General features: G+C 45.5%; 1 protein-coding gene across 8 annotated transcripts in view; it reads left to right on the forward strand.

Annotated features, from left to right (window-relative positions):
* Positions 1-20,652, forward strand: part of LOC105467570 (forkhead box N3) — a 467,055-nt gene that overhangs the window by 132,320 nt on the left and 314,083 nt on the right. For 6 of the 8 annotated variants that reach the window (XM_011717274.3, XM_011717279.3, XM_011717280.3 and 3 more), the window contains exon 2: positions 2,030-2,132. The exons of 1 other annotated variant lie outside the window; for it this stretch is intronic. The gene's annotated coding sequence lies outside the window, so the exon portion shown is untranslated. The remainder of the gene's footprint in view (positions 1-2,029; positions 2,133-20,652) is intronic. One more of the 8 variants, XM_011717276.3, reaches the window with a different exon arrangement.

Consider the following 20,652-nt stretch of genomic DNA (forward strand, 5'->3'; position numbering starts at 1 on the left):
CTGCGGTTCTTCCCTCTAGAAAATGCACTGCCAAAAGTATAGAAAAGTAAACTGGATGTAGATTTTTTTTTTTTTTTTGAGATGGGGCAGTGGTACGATCCTGGCTCACTGTGGCCTTGACCTCCAAGATCAGATACGCCTCCCTCTTCAGCCTCCTAGGTGGCTGGGACTACAGGCATGCACCACCACACCTATTTTTTTGTTTTGTTTTGTGTTTTTTGTAGAGATGGGGTTTTGCCCTGTTGCCCAGGCTGGTTTTGAACTCCTGAGCTCAAGCGATGTGCCCACCTCCGCCTCCCAGAAGTGCTGGGATTACAGGTGTGAGTCGCCATGCCTAGCCCAGACATCAATTAAATATAAGCCACTGGTGCCTGCTGGGTGGCCTTTACTTGAAAAAGAGGAGCCCCCAGTCTGACCAACATGGCGAAACCCTGTCTGTACTAAAAATACAAAAATTAGCCCAGGGTGGTGTTGGGCGCCTGTGATCCCAGCTACTGGGGAGGCTGAGGCAGGAGAATCACTTGAACCTGGGAGGCAGAGGTTACAGTGAGCTGAGATTGTGCCATTGCACTCTAGTCTGGGCAACAGAGGGAGACTGTCTCAAAAAGAAAAAACAGAAGAAGAGCCCCTCGCTCTTACCTGTCTGCACTTGGAAGTAACCTTGTCTCACTCAGATCACCTTCAACTTTCTCGTGTATCAGCCAGACCTGGTTACCTCGTGCCCCCGAATAGCCCTCACACTTTCCAACCTCTGGGCCTTTGCTTCGGTTGCTGTCTGGTTTTTGTTGTTAAAATCCTGTCCTGATCTCAAGGCCATTATTATTGTCTTCATGATGCCTTCCTTTCGTGGCATCCCCCACTCCTTACCCCAAACGGAAACAAATATCTCCTTTGTCTTGACACTCTCCAGCCGTTAGAAGAAATAACACGGTCTGCCAGTACTTGAGTTGCTTGTGTATGTGTCTTATTTTCCATAGTGGACAATACATTTCTCGAGGGCAGGTTCTTTATCGTCTCTGACTCTTCATCCCTCCACGATGCAATCCCTAGCTCTACGCTTTGTCCTTCCAGGAGCTTAAGCACAAAGTAGAGTAGGGTGATTTTATTTTACAACAGAATGGCTTTGTATGGGTGGATAAATTAATGATCTAAGGTATATCAGAATCACTTGGAGGGCTTGTTAAAACACAGATTTCTGGGCCCTACTTCTGGATAATGTATTCTGACTCAGTAGGTACTGGGTAGGGGCCAAGAATTTGCATTTCCAACAAACTCTCAGTCAATGTTGATGCTGCTGTTCCAGGACCCACAGTTTGGGAACCGCCGATCTAATTAATATACTCCTAACATTCTCAGACGACAGCGCGTAGGTTAATACCATTCATTTCATTAGAGAGTTCATTGATTTGTTATCCTTGAGGCCCCGGTTAAAAAGATACCTTCTCTCAGAGATTATTATGCAATCTGTCTCATGTACCAGCTTTCCTATTTTGCAAGATTACTGGTTAACCATGGCCTAATAACTTGCAGCCCATTTAGTGAGGAGTAGAGCCAGAGACATTTCATTTTACAATAAAATAGAGTCATCGACTTTGCAGCCTGGGCACTTGGTCTACCCTGGGGATCAAGGCTGGTCCGTGGGGTGGAATGCTGGCCTTGAGTGCTTGTGGGTGCTCTGATGTTTTTCCTTTATGTAGACAAGTGTTTGAGTAGCAGCTGGAGTACATAAAATGATCTCACAAATGTCTCAGTGGCAGTTGTAGCAAAATAAAATAATCTCACATTGAGATGGCATGTATTTTCAAATTTCTGGATCTTCTTATGCCCCATGAGACAGTTTAAAAACACTCCATAGTGAAAGATCCAGTCTTTTAATAACGATCCAAGAAATAAAGAGGTACTGTTACAATTGCTTTTTCACTGAAGTGCGTCATTTTCTAGAGTCAGGCCAGAGATGGCATCCATTGTGGTTGCGAGGGCTCTCTCTGCTGCTTCTGCTTAATTCTGACTTCCTACTGCTCCTCTCCAGCAGCCTCTAGAAGACCAGCGTTCTCGTGATTATGGAGGCCCCTCTGTCCTTTCTGTGACGGGAGCAATGCTGACCTCAGTTTCCTGGACCCATTCCGACTCAGGTAATTACACTGCCTTCCCCAGTTCGCCATGCCTTACGTAGACTGCGCTGAATAAATGAAATGCCAAAGCTATATTTAAATGCAAATGCCAAATTGATTATTTCTCCATCAACTGGTATTCTCTCCCGCCTCCCCCAGTCTTCTTAATGATCAATTTATGCAGCTGATCAGACTTGACAATGTGGTCAATCCAATTTAGGCATTAAGATGATTAAAAACATTGAATCACATCTTTATTTAAAATTCTGGTGTAAGTCGTAGAAATACAAAGCCACAGGAAGATTGCTGGGAATTTTCACATAGAAATTAGCTTCTAAATTATTTTTGTTGCCACAATCTCATGTTTTACTTTAATTGTATTAATCTTTCTAATGTTGCACTTTTAGTTGCGTTCAGTAAGTATTGAGTATCTGTTGTGTGTTCTTGGGACAGGTGGGGATGGAGAAGTAGAAGACTGGCTCCTCTCCTCAGGGAGCCCACAGTTTAGGCAAAGTTGATTCACTCATAAGAAAATGGCAGATGGTGCTAAGCTTAGGGCCAGGGCTGTGAACTAGTGGTAGTTCCTTGGTTCAGGGAATGGAGAAGCTTTGAGGATTGGGATTGAAATAATTAGGGAAGAATTCATGGACCAGGGAGGGCCTCAGTTGGGCTTTGTTGCTGTGGATCATTTGGCCAGGCAGAAGGAAGAGGCATGGCATTGAGCCTTGAGGGGAAGACAGGAATGAACCCACCGTGAGCCCAGGCAGTGAGGGCCTGACTGCCTCAATCAGAAGGTCTAGAGGACCCAGATCCTCTGGCCCACCTAGAACCAGACTCCCCGTCAGGGGTCCCTTAAGGATCCTGGAGTGGAGCCCGTTGGGGAAACTCTACCTTCCCTTTGCAGAGGGGCTTTGGCTGGCAGTGTCCTGCTGGGGACAGTGGTTTCTGTTGCCCCCACCCTGGCTTGGCCACTGCTTTGCTGATCTTTTCTGCTTCTCTGGGCCTGTCCACACCCTGCCTCTGCCTGTCTACCTGATTATTTACTCTTCTTTCACACACCTGCCACCCTCCCCTCTGAGCTCTGCCTGGCCTTTGGGGCTTGTCAGGGCCCTGGGATGAGCTCTGTGAGGTCAATACCTGGTGATTCACAAGGGGTGATTCTGAGAAGTGGAGCTGCAGGGGAGGAAGCATAAGTTAAGAACACGCATTTATAAAGTAAGGCTGGGAGCGCATCCAGAGGGTTCTGAAAGCCAGAATTCAGGGAGGGTCTCAAGGGGGAGGGCTGGGGCTACAGTCAGGGATGGCAGCTAAGTGCCCTGATTAATTTGGGCATGATGTAGTGGATCCTGTCCACCCCTCACTCTTCCCCAGGGCTGCCCTTTGTTTAGCTGGTGGAAGCAGTGGTGGCTTTCACTGCCCTGGGCCTTTTTTTTTTTTTTTTTTTTTTTGGAGACAGAGTCTTGCTCTGTCGCCTAGGCTGGAGTGTAGTGGCACCATCTCTGCTCACTGCATCCTCCGCTTCCCAGGTTCAGGCTGTTCTCCTACCTCAGCCTCCTGAGTAGCTGGGGCTACAGACGTCTGCCACCACGCCCGGCTAATTTTTGTATTTTTAGTAGAGATGGGGTTTCACCATATTGGCCAGGCTGGTCTCAAACTCCTGACCTCAAGTGATCTGCCTGCCTTGGCCTCCCAAGGCACATTGTCCAAAGTGCTGGGATTACAGGCATGAGCCACTGCACCTGGCCTGTCCTGGGTCTTAAAGGTGCTACTGAGAGTTGCCAGCTGAGAACCCCGTCGCTGCCAGTTGGGCCCTGCCTGGCCACGCACCATCTGCCTTCCTGGACACAGGTGTGCAGAAGCTTGGGCCTTCTGGAGTCAGAGCCTGGGATCACCAGCCACCAGGAAGTGGAAGAACTAGAATCGCAGTATTTGTGTTCTCCTCCCACTGCAGAACTTGCCTAATAGATTCTTGCCACCCCTCCTAAGACCAGACCAGGAGTTGGTAAACCACAGGCGGCCCAGGGGCCAAGTTACTGCCTGCTGCCTGTCTGTGCACTGCCAATGTACTAAGAATGGTTTTCACATTTTTCAGTGGTTGGGAAAAATTAAAAGAATAAAATTTTGTGCCTCATGAAATGTATATGGAATGCAAATTTCAGTGTCCCTAAATAAAATCTTACTGAAACAGAGCCATGTTTGTTCATTTCTGGATTATCTGTGGCAGTTGTTGCCCTTACAATGGCAGAGTTAAATAAGTGCAATGGAAACCATGAAATATTTACCCTATGGTCTTTTATGGAAAAAGCTTGCCAACTCCTGGCCTAGCCAATTGTGTGACATAAGTGTTTGCGAAATTTGATGTGTGGAGCTTTCTCCCCATTAAGAAAATAGGTTGAAAGGATGAGTAGGATTAGAATAGGAAAGAGCGGAAGGGAGGGATTTTCTGGAGTGAGATAGCGAATTGGTCACACTCTAGTTGGATATTTCCATTCATCTCTTTAACTTAAAATAAAACCTAGATGCAACATGAGGCCATTTCGTCTTAGGGTTGTCTGTAAGATGAGGCATCCAGACTTCTTGGATTAACCTAAATGTTGGAATAAATCAGCACCAAATTAAAACAAACCTTGCATTTTGGAACTTTTTTCTTTTTACTTGGCTCTGGGTGTGAACGATTTTATTTTAAACCAAATAAATATTTTGTTTTAAATCAAGTAAGCCTTGAAGGCTTACCATGAGTAAGCTATGGCATTTAATCTTGGCAATGCTTTTTCCCAATCTGGTAGGATTTTATGATACTGTTGAATGAAAACTATAGTAAAATATGTGGGTTCTAATCTTACTAACCGGCTGAGCCAGGGCAGGCAGTAGTATATTAGGATAAAAGGTATACCCTGGCCGGGCGCAGTGGCTCACGCCTGTAATCCCAGCACTTCGGGAGGCTGAGGCGGGCAGATCACCTGAGGTCAGGAGTTCAAGACCAGCCTGGCCAACATGGTGAAACCCCGTCTCTACAAAAATACAAAAGTCAGCTGGGCATGATGGTGGGTGACTGTAATCCCAGCAACTCGGGAAGCTGAGGCAGGAGAATCACTTGAACCCAGGAGGCGGAGGTTGCAGTGAGCTGAGATCGCGCTATTGCACTCCAACCTGGGTGACAGAGCGAGACTCCGTCTTAAAAAGAAGTACATCCCACATCTCAGGGGCTTAGTACAACAAAAACTTACTTCTCATTTGCCCAGGGATTGGGCCAGTGTAGCTCTCTTGCCTCCAGTATTTTGAGGTCCCAGGCCTCTTCCATCTTGTGATATCTACATCTCAAAACATGGCTTCCTGGCTGCTGCAACATGTGAAGGAAAGGGTTGAGAACGTACACCCATTCCTTTTTTTTGAGACAGAGTCCCACTCTGTCACCTAGGCTAGAGTGCAATGGCGCAATCTCAGCTCTCTGCAACCTCCGCCTCCTGGGTTCAAGCGATTCTCCTGCCTCAGCCCCCCCAAGTAGCTGGGAGTACAGTCATGCGCCACCATACCTGGCTAATTTTTGTATTTTTAGTAGAGATGGGGGTTTTGCCACATTAGCTAGGCTGGTCTTGAACTCCTGGCCTCAAGTGATCCACCCACCTTGGTCTCCCAAAGTGCTGGGATTATAGGTGTGAACCATTGCACTGGCTCCATTCTTTTTTTTTTTTTTTTTTTTTTAAATACAGGGACTTGCTCTGTTGCCCCAGCTGGAGTGCAGTGGTGTGATCATGGCTCACTGTAGCCTTGAACTCCTGGGTTCAAAGGATCCACCCAGCTGACCCTCCTGCGTAGCTGGGATTACAGACATGTGCCACCATACCCAGTTAATTTTTTTATTTTTTAGTAGAGACAGGGTTTCACCATGTTGGCCAGGCTCGTCTTGAACTCCTGGCCTCAAGTGATCCATCTGCCTCAGCCTCCCAAAGTGTTGGGATTATAGGTGTGAGCCACCATGCCCAGCTCCATTCATTTTTTTAGACAGGGTTTTGCTCTGTTGCTCCAGCTGGAGTGCAATGGCGTGATCATGGCTCACTGCAGCCTTGAACTCCTGGGCTCAAGGGATTCTCCCGTCTGAGCTTCCTGAGTAGCTGGGACTACAGGCATACTATAGAATGGTTTTTAAAATTTTGTGTAGAGATGAGGTCTTGCTATGTTGTTCAGGCTGGTCTCAAACTTCTGGGCTTAAGCAATCCTCCCACTTTGGTTTCCCAAAGTGCTGGGATTACCAGTGTGAGCCAGTGTGCCCGGTTGCACACACACTCTTAAGTGCTTAAGACTAGAGGTGACAGGCCATTGGTCAGGACTAGTTACATGACCCTGCCTCTCTGGCAGGAGGCCAGGAAGTACGGAGGAGGTCATGGGATACTGTCCCCCACTGCTCAGCAACACTGGGTCACTAGGGGAAATTCTATACTTTTTTTGTTTTTTTTTTTCCTATACTTTGTTTGCTTATTATTAAGGGATAAGTAATTCAGTCCTATATTTTCCCACATTTTAAGAAAAGTTAAGAAAAGTTCAAATAAGGTGTATGAAAGAACTTTAAAAGGAGTAACAAATTGCAAAATGTGTAATATATAATTGTAAGCAAAAACTAAATGTCCCTTGAGTCTTGAATGGTATGGGCTAGGGGCAGGGTAGTCACACAAGTCCCAGTATGCCTGGGACTGTCCTAGCATACACCATTGACCCAATATAATTACCATACAGTCTTCCCTTTCATACCCAGAAATATCCTGGCTTAGATCATAAATGATATGATCGCCCTAGCTTGACTCCACTGATCATCCTTTAAGATTAATGTTAGCTACTGTTTATTGAACCTCTTCTAAGAGTCAGACACTGCTCAGCTTTTTGCTGTGTTGCTTCATTTAATCCCCAAAATAAGACTGCTAGGTATGTATGCATAATCTCTTCATTTTCAGATGAGGCAACAGAGATGCAGAAAGGTTTGAATTATTCAGTCACACAGGTAGCAAGTGGTTGTGGTTGATTTGGTGTGTTGATTTGAACCCTGGCTATTGGAATCTGTGTTCTTAAGCCCTCCACAGGGCTGCCTCACTCCCCGTTTTTGAGTATTGCACCCTTGACCTCATGGGGCCCCACTTCCCTGACAGTGGCCCTGGAATCTGTTCTCAGACCACATACTGGTAGAAAGTTCCAGCCGTGAGCCAGGAGTCCAGCCCTTTGTGACACCAATGAGAAGACGAGCTGGGAAGTCACTATGTCGTTTTCCAGAGCCAGCAACAGCAGGCCTCACTGACGTGCGTGTCCTGACTTCCCGTCCGGTCCCCTGCCACCACTCCCTACCCTGATGTTGACAAATGCAGCTTGTTTTAAAACCGGGAGCTGCTTTTTACGTGGAAAAGATTTTATTTTGAAATCTAGGGTGGAGTAAAACTCCAGCCAGTGAAGACTTGCCATGTGCTGTGCAGAGAATCCAAACAGGCCCCTTCCCAACCCAAACAGCCAGGAGAAACTGAGTGCCGGGAGTTTATTTACACATTTGTTTATTAAAAAAAAAATAAAGCTTAACCACAGTCAAAGACCAGTTTATGTGCAGCATATTATCACATAAAAAGCCATCTACTTAGAAGTCTGTATTGCAGTTCCCCTGGTTCCTGGCCTTCCTAATCAGTGTTCAAAACCAAACCCATGAAATCAAAGGGAATAGCAGCTGAAAAATGAACGAAACATGGCACAGTCATCTACTGCATGGCTTGCTTCAAGAAACCCCCCAGAAAATTATACATACGGTTTCTAAACGTACAAAGAAAGCTAAAGGAATTCCATTATGAAAGAAAAATTAGATGGAAATTTCTAATCCTGTCTCATAAACAATATAGGAATAACTTTAAAATATTCTGCTTTAAGCATGCATTTAATTTGTGTTCTGGGAACCAAATAATGTTGCCAAGATAAAACATTCTAATAATGATTTATGTAAATTTATTTGTACAAAGTAATGGTGTAGTTGCCTATAGCAAATTGCTTGGAATATGAAATGACATTTATGAAGTCTTTTTTTTTCCCCTCTGAATGAATACAATGGAGAAAATGAGAGACTCCGGAAAGGAAAAAAGAAATCCATGTTCAAAATGGAGTCTGATGCTTCGAGACACAGCCAGCTGGCCAGGTTATAGGGTGTAAAAGTCAACACACTTGGTTCAGCATGGTTTCCTGTGATGTTGTCAAACCATTTTTTTTTTTTTTTTTGAGATAGAGTTTTGCTCTTCTTGCCCAGGCTGGAGTGCAATGGCATGGTCTCGGCTCACTGCAACCTTCACCTCCCGAGTTGAAGCGATTCTCCTGCCTCAGCCTCTGGAGTAGCTGGGACTACAGGCGCTTGCCACCATGCCTGGCTAATTTTTTGTATTTTTAGTAGAGATGGGGTGTCTGTGTGTTAGCCAGGATGTTCTCGATCTCCTGCCCTCGTGATCCGCCCGCCTCTTAGGAGGCTAGAATCTTATATTTTAGTCGTCATAAAGTGCTCAGACGCCCAAGCTTTTTCACAACAGCCAGTGACAAATTCTTTGTTCTTACAGCCCTAGTAGGGTGCTTACAACATGGGATGCAAACAGGCCAAATGTAGTTAAAAATTGGGCAATTAATCTCAGTTCCTCGTTACTTAATACCAAGGAAAGTTATGCTTGAGTCATAAATGGAACCCGAATATGAAAACACAAGACAAAAACTTTCCAAAAGACTGACTCATAGACCTATTAGGAGTTTACCCATTGGCTGCCCAGTTAGCACCTTTGATAATGGCTCTAGGTGTTCCCCGGAAACAGTTAATTAAATGGAAATCACCATACATGTATCAGAGAGAGCTGCTGGATCCGTGCTTTGGCCTTCTAAATGCCTAGTTGAATTTTCTATAACCTGTCCTATCGGAAAAGTCTGATGTTAACATCTCAGTTGTAGAAGGCATTTAATGTTTTTCGAAAAGTATTTGTACTCTCCCACTTGGTTGTTACAGTCATTTCTGTGAGGTAGGTAAGAGTTCGTATTCTAAGTACAGAGAAACTAAGGACCACAGAGATCACAGAGAAAGACATCCACAGAAAGGGAGGACAGCTTCACACCAGCGTTCATCCCGCCGCCACCACCGACTACAGCTCTGGGATTCTGGAGAGCTTGCTTTATTTAAAACAAGTTGAGAGTTTTGGCCCATCATAAGCCATTTTGGAATTGCACTAACTATCCTGAGAGAAATGGGTTTGTCTAATCCAGCAGAATGACTTTGCAACAGGGCCCTTTGCTGCAGTGGTGCCAAGGCCTGGGGGCTGAAGTTAGGGCTCCCGAGAGAGAGGGTATAAAGGCTGAACAGGCTTTAAAATGGAATGAAAACAACACAGGCTTCCAGGAAAGAGGACTGGCCTGGGTTTTCAGCAGCTCCAGTTAAAGTGTGTGTACCTTAAAAGCTGTAGCTTATGGCAGGGTGGGTTTTAATCAAGTGATCCAAGATCTTCGGGCTGAGGCAGTGGATGCCAGGGTGAGGCTGTCAGCCAGTTTCAGCTCCCAGTCCTTCCCCTCAGCTGTGTGATTGGAATGGGATTTCTGAGCAGTGCATTCTGAGAAAATAATGTAAGCTGTCTGAACCTCCATTTCCCCATCTGTAAAATAGGGATAAGGATACTTATCTTTGTAGAGGTGTTGCGGTAATTTTTTTTTTTTCTTTTTTTTTTGAGTTGGAGTCTCGCTCTCTCACCCAGGCTGGAGTGCAATGACTCAGTCTTGGCTCGGTGCAACCTCCGATTCCCGGGTTCAAGCGATTCTCGTGCCTCAGCCTCCCAGGTAGCTGGGATTACAGGCATGCACCACCACGCCTAGCTAATTTTTGTATTTTTAGTAGAGACAGGGTTTCACCATGTTGGCCAGGCTGGTCTCAAACTCCTGACCTCAAGTGATCTGCCTGCCTCGGCCTCCCGAAGTACTGGGATTATACATGTGAGCCACTGCACTCAGCCAGTGTTGCGGTAATTGAAGAAAATCATTCTCGTAAAGTACTTGGCCCAGTACTTGGAAGATAGTAAACACTCATTCTGTGGCAGCTCTTAAAATTACTATTACAGTTGTATTACCCAAGAATGTATGATCCTGACTGATAATTGGAAGTGAGATTAAAATATATATTTTATTTAGTAAGAATTAACCTAAAAGATTTCTAAACCAGTTGTTTTTGTGTACCAAAAGATAAGATGAATATGAGAATTCATTGTTCATTCCACAAATAGCCCTTGTTTGTATTAGTCCGTTCTTGCACTGCTATAAAGAAACACCTGAGACTGGATAATTTATAAGAAAAGAGATTGAATTAGCTCATAGTTCTGCAGGCTGGATAGGAAGCATAGTGGTATCTGCTTCTGAGGAGGCCTCAGGAAGCTTCCAGTCATGGCAGAAGGCAAAGTGGGGGCAGGCACATCACATGGTGAGAATGGGAGCAAGAAGGGAGGGGAGGTGCCACACACTTTCAAACACCTAGACCTTATGTGAACTCAGAGTGAGAACACACTTATCACCAAAGGGATGGCCCAAGCCACTCATGAGGATTCCTCCCCCATGACCCAGACACCTCCACCAGGCCCCACCTCCAACATTGGCGATTACATTTCAACACGAGATTTGGGTGGGGACAAATATCCAAACTATATCAGTGTTGACGGCCTTGTGGAAGCTCTTGATACAACCTGTGAGGGGTCATGAGGCCAGATCCAGTCTCCTCTCAATGGATCAAGGACTTTGGTTATTTTGTTTGTTTGTTTGTTTCTCCCATTGTTCTCATCAACATGATCACGATTGCCATAAAAAATTGACTAAATGCGGCCGGGCGCGGTGGCTCAAGCCTGTAATCCCAGCACTTTGGGAGGCCGAGACGGGCGGATCACGAGGTCAGGAGATCGAGACCATCCTGGCTAACACGGTGAAACCCCGTCTCTACTAAAAATACAAAAAAAAAAAAACTAGCCGGGCGAGGTGGCGGGCGCCTGTAGTCCCAGCTACTCAGGAGGCTGAGGCAGGAGAATGGCGCAAACCCGGGAGGCGGAGCTTGCAGTGAGCTGCGATCCGGCCACTGCACTCCAGCCCGGTCTACAGAGCAAGACTCCGTCTCAAAAAAAAAAAAAAAAAAAAAAAAAAAAAAAAAAATTGACTAAATGCCTATTTACACTTGGCAAATAGGCATCGTGCCGGCTACTTTAATATACATGGTCTTTGTCTTCCAAGAATTCAGAAATTAAGCTGGTCTAAATCCTTACTTGTTGCTGAAAGCCCTGGGTCTTGGCCAGAACCTTCAGGTTGGTTCCCTTCAGGCCAGTCATCCTGGCTGGCTGTGGTGTATTCTCAAGACAAAGGCATGGAAAGTCTTTGCCCCTTGGCTGCTCTGCCCGAGGAAGTAGGCCTTGGCACTCTCTGCAGCTGTGTTCTTGGCTGTTGCAGGTCAGGCCCCCAGGCCGAAAGTGGGAATACCCTTTTAGTTAGCATTCATTTCCTTTAGAAGCACAGAAACTACTCTCTTATCAAGGGTTGAAGTGACTCCTGCAGAGAAAGTGTTGATTTCTTTTTTTTAAGTTGGCTTTATAACACCCTAGAAAAGATGTTTCACAGAAATTCTCTGAAGGAAGATAGGAAGATAAGGAAGTGTAAAACATTCTCAAGTGAAAGGAGAAATAAGGAATACTTCTGAGATCGGGATCCAGTCTGGTCTATTTCAGTGGTTTCTGGACCTAGGGAGCCTCTGTGTGGGAGGCAGAGGCAATTCCAAGGTGCTGATTCCAAGGTGCTGTGTTTGGGCTTAGTCTAAGGGGGTGGGGGACACAGACAGTACACAGATATGCACAAGTAGGTATTCAAACGTGAGCTTTCCCCCGGTCTAAGGCAAAATGAGAAAAATAAGCTCAAGATAGTGAGTTCAGTGTCCTTACTTGGCAAAACAAAAAGTTGGCCATGTACGCCTGTCCCCAACACTATTTCTGAAATTGTATTGCTGGGTGAAATTCAGGTCCCAGAGCCTCCTTGCCTGGGGTTCTCTTGCCCCTTCTCCTGGGTGTCATTCTTGCCTCCTTCTCATTCTCCCTCCTGCTGCCTTACTACCATTTCCTGCAGGTCTCAAGACGGTGGCTTATCCTTCTTATTAGAAAGAAGATTAGCACGTGTTAGAGATATAGCAGCAATGAGGAATTTCCTCCTGGTTTAAGGAGTGGGGGGATGGCATTTGAAAAGATAAACAGGCATCGGTCTTTAGCACTCTAGGTCACTCAGGTTTATCTCCTGGTGGAAATGTGGCGGACCCAACCCCCTGCGAAGGCAGAGGGTGACTCTTAATCACTGTGGAAAATAGGACACTGTGCCGTTCCCCTCTAGTGGATATGTTTATGTGGTTTATGTGTCCATGTTGATTTCTCTCTCACTCTGATATGTGCATATGAACTCCCAAAACGGATATTTGAGCATTAACCAGAGATCAAGTCATTTGAGCCCAAACTCAGCTACGCTCAAAGCTCATAGCTCCCTCAGTGGTGGGGTCAACGTAGTACACGCGAGAGCATTTTCGTTTAATCGGGCAGAATTTGGCTCAGAGGAGCAGTTGGGGGTCTGAGCAGGGGCATCTGCCAGGGGGTCTGAGGAGGAAGGGCTGTTTTGAAGTTGGGATCTCTTGAAGGAGAATGGCATTTGAATTGGCCCAGTCGGTATGACAGATGTATCAGCTCACGGTGAAGGAGGGGACAGGCTTTGGGAAAGGGCATTATTTCACCCCAAAAGTGCAGTCAGATGGCCCCTGAACAGCTGGACTTTTACCTAACACTAGGACTCTAGTACAACAGGTGTGTGTTTGTGACATGCACACATCCGACAGCAAGAAGTTTAAGTCCATTCCTCAGCGTTTATTCCTGCTGGAAGCTGATGAGACTTAATTGCCTTTGCCTACCCCTCCCACGGCACCCCCCACCCCAAATACCACAGGTTATCCTTATCTCAAAGCGATACATAGTTTCCCAGGTGAACAAGGGGCAGGAAATTGGTCAGAGCAGCTGACAAAAGGTCCAAATTACTCATCAGTTCAAGTTTAATAGATTTTCCCTGTGTTGTTGGATCTGGTTTATTGACACACTCTCTCCTGGATGAGTCTTGGATAAACTGGCGGAGAATCGGGTAGTACTAAGTTCTGTTTGAAGACTGTGTGATTCTACAGTATCCCATCGGGACCCTATAAGGTACATGAGGAAATGAATGGCCTGCTGGTTGCTCTTTTATGGAATGGTACAAGGCTGTTCGTAGGGAGTTAGGTGCTTGATAACTATTTTTGTTTAACTTTTAAATTGTTACTTTTTTTCTTTGAGATAGGGTCTCACTGTGCTGCCCAGGCTGGAGTGCTGTGGTGCGATCATAGCCCACTGCAGCCTTGAACTCCTGGGCTCAAGTGATTCCCCCACTTTAGCCTCCCAAGTAGCTGGGGCTACAAGCACGTGCCACCATGCCCAGCTAATTTTTTTATTTTTGTAGAGATGGCATCTTCCTAGGTTGTGCAGGCTGGGCTTGAACTCCTGAGCTCAAGTGATCCTCCCACCTCAGCATTCCAATGTGCTGGAAATACAGGCGTGAGCCACTGCTCCTGGCAGTGATGACCTACTATTCTAACTACTACTTCTAACTAGGGATGGCCTATTATTACCACAGCATTTGATTTATTTCTTTACATGAATGTAACTGCAACATTATACTTAGTTACAATAATGGTCTATTCATGGAACGCATATGTATAAGTAAATATATATGTCTATATATATATGGGTGTATATAAATAAATTATGCCATTTGATTCTGGGACACTTTATAGGATTTGTTGTTTCCTGAAGATACAGAAACATCTGGCCAGGCGCGGTGGCTCACGTCTGTAATCCGAGCACTTTGGCAGGCTGGGGTGGATGGATTGTGAGGTCAGGAGGTTGAGACCAGCCTGACCAACATGGTGAAACTCCAGCTCTACTAAAAATACAAAAATTAGCCAGGCGTGGTGGCAGGTGCCTGTAATGCCAGCTACTCGGGAAGCTGAGGCAGGAGAATTGCTTCAACCTAGGAGGTGGAGGTTTACAGTGAGCTGAGATCATGCCACTGCACTCCAGCCTGGGCAATAGAGCAAGACTCCGTCTCAAGAAAATAAATAAATAAATAAATAGATATGTAAACATCTACATTACCTCCATTAGAACTGGTTCTACTTTTATATCATTCAGTCTCCACTTCTTTCTTGGCTCTTCTACCCGAGACATACAAGTAACCTCTGGATGTCTGTGTGTTCAAACTGAACAAAAATGTCAACAAGCTGCTATTTATTTTATTAAACAGCTTGAGCAGAGATGTTTGGTCTGATTGCCGCAAATTGTTAGCTTATCACTGAACTGTCCTGACGATTCTTATTATTCAATTTGCATTGCTTACGATAATAATTATTACTCCATAAAAGAGCATGATGCTTTTATTTGTACAGTTCTTTCATTAATAATTTAATTGACTATTATAACGAAGTGGTTCTGCCACACATACATCAAGGTACTTACGGACTGGCCCTCGGCACCTTGGAATATCAGAATGTAGGTGTAAATTACAAGGCTTGGGGTGAGGATGTAGTGATGGGCAGGTCCTTTGGCCTCGACAGCCAGTTGGTTGAGTCTTTTCCTCCCTATTTATTTCCAAGCATTTTATTGATTCACCAGCAGTGACTCTAATCCTACTTTAACAGTCTAAGAAATTAGATCATGGTATAGTTATTTTGGCCACTAAAATGGCTAGATTGGTTCTGATTTATAAGTGAAAAAAGTAATGATGGTTAAACCAGTAAATCTGGCCTAAGATGAGCAAATCAGTAGGTTTGTGTAAACAGCATCTGTGTCTGTAGGGTCTGTTACGTAGCACTGATGAAGATGTTATCGATCACAGCTTAGCAGACTTTCTTAGACTGCATTGCAACTGTGTAAGACATAAATGTTTTGATATATTTTGCTACGGAAAAACTTAATTTGTGGATTTTTTTTTTTTTTTTTTTTAGTGCGGGAGAATACTACAGGTTGTCCTAAATTCATGTTTTGTGTATTAAATAAAATGACACATTGAAACGTGCCTTTGGAGAAATGAGATAATGGTGTTGAACTTGACTCTAGTGGGTGTCAACCCATGGTGATGTTCAAAGAACATCTGGAGTTTTAAAACTCTGGATTTAATGGGAAAATCAAATAATTCTCATTTGACCAGCCCATCCTGACATCTACAAGGGTGAATTTAACTGTTGGTCAAGAGTATCGTGGAGACCAACTGTGGTGGCTTGCACCTGTAATCCCAGTATTTTGGGAGGCCAAGGCAGGAGGAGCGCTTGAGTCCAGGAGCTTGAGACTGACCTGGGCAACATAGGAAGACCCTATCTCTACAAAAAAATTAGCCAGGTATGATGGTGTGTGCCTGTGGTCCCGGCTATTTGCAAGGCTGAAGTGTGAGAATTGCATAGAAGTTTGGTTGAGCACAGAAGTTCGAGGCTGCAATAAACTGCAATCATGCCACTGCACTCCAGCTTAAGCAAAAGGAAAAAAAAAAAGAGCATTGTGGAGTAAATCTTCCATATCAGAAACTGGAATTTATTAAAATGATCACCTTCTTCTCCATTGGTGGGCAATGCATTTGGAGCAGGTTTTACTGTCTGACCTTTGCCCCTGGAGATGTGTTTGCTGGGTTCAGGAAAGGAATTGGGGATAAATTAACCTCACAGAGGGGTTATGGAAATTGTTTGAGAGCTCAGCTTTATAATTTACCTTTTGAAGTCTGGTATCTGATAATTAAAAATTATGTCTATATCTATAATGACCAACTGGGTTCCTAGTACTGTGTACTTTACGGATGCACAATCTATCTTTTTTTTCTTGTTTTTGAGACGGAGTCTTGCTCTGTCACCCAGGCTGGAGTGCAGTGGCACCATCTCGGCTCACTGCAAGCTCTGCCTCCCGGGTTCACGCTATTCTCGTGCCTCAGCCTCCCGAGTAGCTGGGACTACAGGTGCCCGCCACCACGCCCGGCTAATTTTTTTTTATTTTTAGTAGAGATGGGGTTTCACTGTGTTAGCCAGGATGGTCTCGATCTCCTGACCTCGTGATCTGCCCATCTTGGCCTCCCAAAGTGCTGGGATTACAGGCGTGAGCCACTGCGCCCGTCCTGCATAGTCTATCTTAATGCAATTAAACACTTGACAATTACCAACTTGGAAGAAGAAGGTCACTTCTGGGCGGCTAAGTTGTGCACATGTGTCACTCAGAGTTGGCTGGGTTATGGGGTAACAGACAAACCCCAAAACTCAGTGGCATAAAATAGGGAAGTTTCCTTTTTTTTTTTTTTTTTGAGATGGGTTCTTACTCTGTCACCCAGGCTGGAGTACTGTGGCATGATCTCAGCTCACCGCAACCTCTGCCTGCTGGGTTCCAGTGATTCTCCTGCCTCAGCCTCCTGAGTAGCTGGGATTACAGGCGCCCGCCACCATGCTGGCTAATTTTTGTAATTTTAGTAGAGATGGGGTTTTGCCATGTTGGCCAGGCTGATCTCGAACTTTTGACCTCAGGTGATCCTCCCTCCTTGGCCTCCCAAAGTGCTGGGATTACAGGCATGAGCCACCGCACCCGGCCGGAAGTTTCTTTTCTTGCTCACTCTACATTTCTGTTGAAGATTGATGAGGACTGTGTTCCGAGTCATCTTTATTCCCGTTCCCTAGATTGAAGCTGATGGGACATTCCTCATCTCCGTGGCCAAGGGAAAGGTGCAAATGGTGAAGCAGGTACTGGTTCCTAAAGTTGTCCAGTAGTGACACATGTCACACTCACATTTTATTGGCCATAGCTGACTACCCCTAACTTCAGGCAGGCAGGGAAATGTAATACAACTGTGTACTTGAAGGAGAGAGAGCTGAAGCATTTGTAAATGGCCTTGTGATGTGTACAGTATGTGTCTTCAGTATTGTAGATAGAACTCCAGAGACTTAGCTCAACTGAAGCAAGATAATTACTTTTTTTAAGTCTTTTTTCGAGACAAGGTCTTGCTCTGTCTCCCAGGCTGTAGTGCAGTGTTGCAGTCCTGGCTCACTGCAACCTCAGCCTCCTAGGCTCAAGTGATCCTCCCACTCCTACAGGTGTGTGCCACCACACCTGGCTAATTAAAAAAAAATTAAAAAATTGTAGAGACAGGTCTTGTTATGTTATCCAGGCTAGTCTTGAGCTCCTGGGCTCAAGCAATCCATCCACCTTGGCCTCCCAAAGTGCTGGGACTACAGGCACGAGCCACCACAGCCGACCCAAGAGAATTCTTTATATCCTTCTGAGTAAAATGGATTACTCTAAGGTAGGGTTGCTTCAGCTCTTCAGTACTATCCTTTCTAGGGTCTGAACCACAGGGTAGCTCAAGGATCTAGGTAGGCGCCCATAATCTCTCTTTTGCTCAAAAATATAAGCCACTCAAGCAGACATACTGTGTGTTTGCTATGTGTCGCGTGGCAACCTGCAGCCTTCCGCCTCCTGGCCAACCAGAGGGCCACTTTCATGCTCCTCCTAGACAGAAAACTGGAACGGCCTCAGTGCCTTAACTTCCCCTCCTGCGTGTTCATTGTGGATTATCCCGGTGTTTTAAGTCATCCTTTGTATTTCATTTCCCTTTTTGGGATCTGCATGTTTCTCCTTGCAAGAACAAAGCCCAGTTGGCTTGGACATTGGTCTCTACTTACTGCTGACTGGTAGAGAAGGTTTCTCCCCCTCATGAAGGTCAGGGAAGCTCTTGCTTTCCTTGACTTGGTTCTCTCTGTTCATTTAGGTTAGCTCTGCTGGGCTGCTCCGAGGCATTGGCCGAAAGTCCCCCTGCCTGGGACGGAATGCCTGTGTCTGTGCCTGGCTTGTTGGCATAATGCGTTCCATGGGGGCCTTAGTTATGTTTTTCAAGGCCCCAAAAGAAATTCATGTCCACATAAGAGAGGTTTACTTTGCCAGCAAATTCAGCTATGTGGAATATAGCCAGGAGTTGGGTAGGAACAAAAAATATCTCAGAGAGAAAAACAGTTATCTCCAAATCCATGCACTAAATTTTAAGTAGATTGCTGGTTTTTGTGTTCTCATTGCAGCCACATTTCCTAATTAACTTGGTTTTCTGGTCCTCTTTTATAGATGAGAAAACTGAGGCACAAAGAGGTTAAATAATTTGCCGAGCCGGGCGCAGTGGCTCACGCCTGTAATCCCAGCACTTTGGGAGGCCGAGGCGGGCGGATCACAAGGTCAGGAGATCGAGACCACGGTGAAACCCCGTCTCTACTAAAAAATACAAAAAATTAGCCGGGCGCTGTGGCGGGCGCCTGTAGTCCCAGCTACTCGGGAGGCTGAGGCAGGAGAATGGCGTGAACCCGGGAGGCGGAGCTTGCAGTGAGCCAAGATCGCGCCACTGCACTCCAGCCTGGGGGACAGAGCGAGACTCCGTCTCAACAACAACAACAAAATAAATAAATAAAAAATAATTTGCCGAAAAGTCTCAAAGCTATGAGTGGTAGGTAGAACAGGCTCTTATGATTCTAGACTCAGTAGAATAATTGGTGTTTACGGTGGTGGCAGTGAGATAAGAAAAAGGGTAGAACGGCATTTAATGCTTTTTTTTTTTTTTTAGAAAGTCGGAGAGAAATATGTAATAATTGTAGGATGATTCCCTTCAAAATAGCCAGTTTTGTTTTCTAATTCTAATGTGTGATGAGTATCAGTTGGCTGAGAAATTCCACTAAGTAGAACTGAGCTTCCAGCGTCTGCCAAACGAATGAGGATTTGCTGAACATCTAGTTTAGCTGGTGTATAAATAGACACTTATGAAATACTTTTTTGCCCAATCAAGATGAAACTACGACTTAGTCTGTGTTATGATGATCAGCTTGGTTCTGGTATGCTTGGGTGGGAGGTGGACGGCTTCGGGAATATCTCAAAACAGGGCTAGGCCCTGCCTGCACAACTGAAGCTGGTTGCCTCTTAAACGCACCTGCATGGAAGCCCGTGGCGGCTAACTCGCTGACATTCACCAGGATCCTCCGTTTGTGTTGCACTTCACAGTTTTCAAAGCACAGACGTGTGCATGGAACAATCCTGCGTGTTAGGTGCCTTTTCTCTCCTTTGGATGAAGACAGTGAGACCTAGAGGGATTTACCCAAAGACACGGGGCCAGGGAGTAGCAGAGCCCATCACCTAGACCTCGCTCGCTCTCCCCCGGCGCTGGTCCATCAGCTCCTGCTCCGTTCATCCACTGGGGCAAGGCACCCAGAGGGTGATCAAAGCAGACCGTTTCCCTACTCCTTTCTTTCCTAGTTAAAGAAGGCCAGGTCCACAGAGGAGGTGGAGAAAGAAAATGAAGGCCCAGTCACAACATGAACTCTTTGCTCCGAGACAGAACAGAGACTTGAGATAACAGGAATAAGAGAAAAACACCCTTGAACCTCAGGCAGTGTGGAGACAAGGCTTTCCTTATCTACTAGCTGTAGGCAGCAACCTTCAGTTGGAGAAGCCCCTCAACCCTGCTTCCTGGACCCAGGACAGGGCTGAAACTTCTGCCTGCCTTGGGATTTCTGGTCACCCTAACCCAGCTCGGTGTGCCCTGGAGAGGGGAGGAGGCAGGGGTTGGCTGATGGCCGTCAGACACTCCTCCTGGTGCTGTGGGTCTGGGCATCTTAGGGTGATCCCAGACAGGTGCTCTGACCTCAGGCTTGTCTGTGCCACTGACTACCTCAGGGTCACACTTGAAGCCAGTTAGGGGACCCCTGAGTCTCAGTTTCTCTTGTCTGCAAATTAAAGAGTTCTCAATCTCATAATAAAAGAGGTTCAAATCAACACAAGGAGTGCCATTTTGTCACTTGCCTGGAGAGCAGATGCACAATTTGAGAATATCCAGTTCTGGAGACGGGCTGGGAAAAGGCACCTTCACTTGGCTTTTGTGTCAGGGTACCTGAGCAGAGCATTTTGGGAGGGCATCTGGCAACATCTCTCAAATGTATGATGCACAGACCCAGCAAGTTCACCCTTTGGAATATGTCCAGTGGATTTTCTCACTACAGTATTAACAACTGGTGAATAAGGGTGTCTTAATATTGTTTGTAACAGCAATAGCCAAACTGGATACAACCTCAGTATTCACCACCAGGGGACTGGTTCAAAGCCCAAATGATACGTCTTGGCACACTGGGCAGCATTTAAATAGGAGGATGGGGAGGGGGTACAAAGATATAACAGGAGTAAATAATAACAATACATATTTGAGTGCTGTCTGCATTCTAAGAAGTAACGAGTTACGTGTGTTAACTCATCTATCCCCATCATGCAGATAAAAAAGCTGAGGCACAGTCAAGTTATATAATCTGCACAAGATAATACTGTAATTAGAAATTGGCATGGGAGTGTGGAGTACAAACCAAGTGTGTGTGTGGCCTTTTTTTTTTTTTTTTTTTTTTTTTGAGACAGAGCCTTGTTCTGTCACTCAG

Source organism: Macaca nemestrina, chromosome 7 (genome assembly GCF_043159975.1).
Source record: "Macaca nemestrina isolate mMacNem1 chromosome 7, mMacNem.hap1, whole genome shotgun sequence".
Classification (NCBI taxonomy): Eukaryota; Metazoa; Chordata; class Mammalia; order Primates; family Cercopithecidae; genus Macaca; species Macaca nemestrina.